This window comes from Colobus angolensis, unplaced genomic scaffold (genome assembly GCF_000951035.1).
Source record: "Colobus angolensis palliatus isolate OR3802 unplaced genomic scaffold, Cang.pa_1.0 Scaffold234, whole genome shotgun sequence".
Lineage (NCBI taxonomy): Eukaryota > Metazoa > Chordata > Mammalia > Primates > Cercopithecidae > Colobus > Colobus angolensis.
In genome coordinates, this window is record NW_012115533.1 from 1,767,733 (window position 1) to 1,772,941 (window position 5,209).

A 5,209-nucleotide genomic window follows, 5' to 3' on the forward strand; every position below is an offset into this window, starting at 1 on the left:
TGTCAGATCACCTTATTCTTTTTGCTCACTTCTGCTTGTTTTTTCAAATGCATTCAATTTGTAGTTTCTTTGAGGGAATTTTTCTCACCCATATGCCTATTTTGTGAGAGTTAGTTTAGTTAAAACTTGATAGTATACTTTCCAAATCTACTCAGGCACAGGAAATCCTCAAAACCTTGTAATACAAGTCAAGGCCAAGAAACAGAGAGGCTGCTGCTGTCAAGCCTCCAGTTCCCCAGAACTTCCACCCCTACTTCTTCTTGATACGTCGCACAACCCACATGACATGAGAGATATCAGGCACAGACCGAGTGAACGCCTCAAGGACAACGTGTATATTAAGTATAGTAAAGGTTTTCTTTTTTTTTTTTTAAATTTTCAAATTCTGGATTTAAAAATACAAATATAAATTCTATTATCCATTTATCTCAATGGATCATTTTGAACACTCCCAGAGTTTTATGTATGTACCTCGGAAAGCTCTGTTCACTTCATATTTGGACTGGAGGAGGGAGGTAAGGCAGCTCTCAGAGTAATGGATGTTTTTACTGAAGAAAATGTCTTGTCTCAAAGTAGCTACATCTTTTTATTGCATCCTTTATCACAATACAGCTGAAAAACCCAGGTTAAAGATGCTACCACACTCTTGGTCAGCCAGAAGATATTTAATAATGATGGATTAAGGAACTGTTAAAAGAAAAAAGAGATAATTGAAGTGTCTGTTAGGTAGATAAAAGCATTAATTCTGATAAATATCAGTTACATTTTAACTCCTATCCACATAACTTAATGGTAATTAGTATGATCCATAAAGTAACATTTTTTCTAAAAGTGAACTTTTGCCATCCAAGATTTACATGCAGAGTATTTTACATTATTCTTGTAGTAAACAAGGCTAACTAAAAAGAAAAAAAAAATAACCCTTTCAACATTTAAATGATCATAGTTGTTCACATTTCTATCATATATTTCCCTAAGACAACCTTATTTCTTTAGGTAATATTACTATTATGATGGTGACGTATCATTAAATTCACGTAGAGGCTATGCCTTTCATCTGTGGTATCCCTCCTTATAACTAATATAGAGGAAAGAATAGAGAAGAGCCCCCCTTAATCACGACATTAGTTCTGTAGTAACTGCTTTCTTGTAACATCAAGAATCATTCTGAACACTGAAAGCCAAAGAGCAAAGAATCATAGTTTAATCCTCAGCTACTAATTACCAAGTATTAATAAATACTCTCTGCTCTGTAGTTGTCCTCCCTTCATCCTATCTCCAAAATGCTGAGTGGACAACATTTTTTCCTAATGCACTGACAGATCTTATCACATCTTTTTATTTTGGCTGATTTTTTTTTTTTTTTAATGGGAGTAGGGTGCCAAAATCCAGTTGTATAAGTTTTGCCTCACAAAATACACAATGCATCTATACATCATGGCATGGACTATAATCCCTTATTAATAGAATAGGAAGAAATAAGACCAAAATATGTAAAATACAGAGAAATATAAAATATAAACTTTTAAAATGCACTCATGAGCAAAATATATGACTGTGTAAGGTATTCAAGTGTATTCAACATCGTTTTTCACAGTATATGACTGTGTAAGATATTCAAATGTATTCAACATAGTTTTTTAAAAATTGCATCTAATACATGTAAAATGTAAATGGTGTGCCGGTCTCAGAATTAGGTAATTACTAAGGTAAACACTATTGTTTTACTGGTTTTAGTATAAATTATTAATTTTAACTCCTTCTTTCTCACTTGCACTTATTTAGAGCACAATGCAAGTCAAAGCTATAATTCTCTCTGATTAATACATAGCTCTATTTTTTATGCTGGAACTCTGTTATATTAATATTCTGCCTGCATTGCATAGAGGCTTTCAGGCATTTCATCAATAACATATAGACTTCCTATATAAAAAAATAAGGTAAATTCAGAAGGGCTATTTTCCTATTCTTATTCAGTTTGGATTGATATGGGTAAATTATCATTTTTAAAGTACTATTTGCTTACCCTAGCAATGCTTTTCTTGATGTTAAATGTTAGCAATATTAGAATTTCATAAAAATTAGAATTTTATTAAAATGAAGTAAAGTATATTAAATTAAATGTATAATTGTGCAATTAATTTTCATAGCAATACTCTTTCCAAATGTACACAAAGAAACAGAAGGTTGATGAACTTTTAAAAAATTGTCATTCATGGTTAATTTAAATATAGTCTATGTTGCCTTGCATGATAATAGACACACTTGTTATGACAAAGTAACAGGGTTCAATAATTTTAAATTGATTAATATTTTATATGGTCACATTTCTATTAAGACAGTTTTTAAAGGTAATTATACAGGCCCCAGTTGTATACACACACACACACACACACACGCATATTTATCTATATTCAGTAAGAAATAAAGAATTTGGGGTTGATCTATTTTTTAGATTACTGAAACTAATCTTCATTGAAGGACAAATTTTATTATTTATTAAGAAAGTATGATTAATCACTTTAATTGCAACCATGGTTTAAAAAACAGCTGGAGCAGAATAAAATTTATAGTCAGAATAGATGTTACGATTTTATAAAAGGAAATTTCTACATCATGAAAATTCTTTTCCTAGCTCTACATATGAGAGCTTTACAGTTTTTTAACTGAGTCAGCATTCTTACTAGGTAAAATTGCTTGAACCTTAAAGTGCAAACATTGTTGAGAAAAATACTGACCTGTGTTTATGAACACGTATGAACAATGACATATCTGTTGTTGTGATCACAAGATATTGATGCAAGTTTCTAAAGGCATAAATGCAGGGGCTAGAAAGGCCCTTAAAAAAAAAGAAAAAAAAAAAAGACTTTGGATAAAACAAGACTGTGTAACGAACATATTTGCCCTATCCCTAGACCTGACACATTGGTGCTGAAGGAGTGAATGGAGCTAAGGGAAATGAACCATACAGAAAACCAGAATGAGTTTAAGCTAACAATACATATTACATCAAGAATTTAAGTAACTTGGGCCGGGCGCGGTGGCTCAAGCCTGTAATCCCAGCACTTTGGGAGGCCGAGACGGGCGGATCACGAGGTCAGGAGATCGAGACCATCCTGGCTAACACGGTGAAACCCCGTCTCTACTAAAAAATACAAAAACTAGCCGGGCGTGGTGGCCGGCGCCTGTAGTCCCAGCTACTCGGGAGGCTGAGGCAGGAGACGGCGTGAACCCGGGAGGCGGAGCTTGCAGTGAGCTGAGATCGGGCTCCAGCCTGGGTGACAGCGAGACTCTGTCTCCAAAAAAAAAAGAATTTAAGTAACTTGTAAGTTAAAAAGAAATCATATGCCTCTGTTAGAGGATGGAATAAAGAAAATTATCAACTTAAATTTTCTGCTGATTCTTTTAGTATCACACAGTTTCCTCGTGGATTTTATTTTCTCCTTGTTTCACAGATATTATTAGTCATTACTCAGGAAGTAACTCTTTGTCCCATAATAATTAGCAAGATCAATGTAGTATTTATTTCTGTTTTACTCACTGAGTTTTAGGAAATTGACAGATTTTGTGAATAACACCAGCTTATATTCTCCAGGGCTCTCTGTATATTTCTGTGTATTTATGTGTAATACATCTGTTGCAGTATGCAGCTCCTCTCAGAATCATTTTCTGGTTTCTGCTCAGCAAAAGGGTGAAAGGAAAACAACTTAGAAGACAAAAATGAAATTGTTGCCAGGCTGCAGCTCTGAAACAAACTTGGAGGCTCCTTCAGTTTTTTTGAAGCAGCATGTGTCAAACTCGTGGTGAATCAGATTTTTATACTTAGAATCAGAATCCGCTCAGCTGACACAGATGATGTCAAAGCTTTGAGGGTACAGTGCAAGATTCCTGTTTGTGCTGAAACACTGAGCACTTCCACTGGAAATTTATTTACCTAAAACAATTGCCTCACCTTCAACTGAATGCTGGAGTGCAGACATCCAGAAAACCTGCTTTCTTTTTTAGAGCAAAGGCAATGAAAAATGTGATGTCACCTTTTTTCTTTCTACAGATTGCCTCTGAGAGCATATGTACCTATCAGTTTGCTGCCACCTTTCTATGTTATCAAGTCTAGCTGCTTAATTGTTGAAAAAGGTGTAAAGCAAAGCCCCATGTACATCCATTTTATTAGATAAAAAATTGCTGAAATAGAGCACCAGATTAAATTATAATGTTTTTCCTGAGGAGATTAGGTAAGGGATTTAAAAAATTTATTTAAAAGGGCTTCGTTGAGGACATACACATTGAGGAGTGCATACGTCCTCTTCTATTTTGAAATAAAATCTATCGTATTCAAGGGATTCTGTGGTAAAATTTATACAAGGCTGGGCACAGTGGCTCAGGCCTGTAATCCCAGCACTTAGGGAGACCAAGGCAGACAGATTGCCTCAGCTCAGGATTTCGAGGCAAGCCTAAGCAACAAGCCAAAACCCCATCTCTACCAAAAATGCAAAAACTTAGGGTGTGATGGTGTGTGCCTGTAGTTCCAGAGCTACTTGGGGGGTTGAGGTGGGAGGATCACCTGAGCCTGGGAGGCGGAGGTTGTAGTGAGCTGAAATCTCATTACTGCATTCCAACTTGGATGAAAGAGACCCAGTCTCAAATAAATAAATAAATAAATAAATAAAATTATACAGCAATGTGCTAAGCAGGATTATATTATTGTCTAACCATCTTATTATGAAGGGTTTTCTATGGAATTCTCCAAGTATATAATGAAATTGGAGTCTCTCATGTGCATTATAAACAGACATACCTATATGAATCATTTAAAAAATAACTTTATTATCATGCTTCTACAGTACCCTAAATTGCTAAGGAAATTCTCATCTGTAGTTTGTGTTCGGCAGTTAAAAATCTCTGATTTAACGAAATTCTGAATCTTACCCACAGATTTAAAGAAATAACTTGAACTTAAAGTGATTTTTTATTTTGGATTTAAATTACACTTAACTGTAACACAGGTATACATGGTAAATACTGTTGTTCAATAATAAATTATAATGTGTAAGCAAATAATAAAAAGCTGACTGAATACCTACACACCTGAATGCACATACAAGAATCTTCATCTTCTTTTTTTTTCTTTTTTCTTTTTTATTATTATACTTTAAGTTCTAGGGTACATGTGCATAACGTGCAGGTTTGTTACATATGTATACTTGTGCCA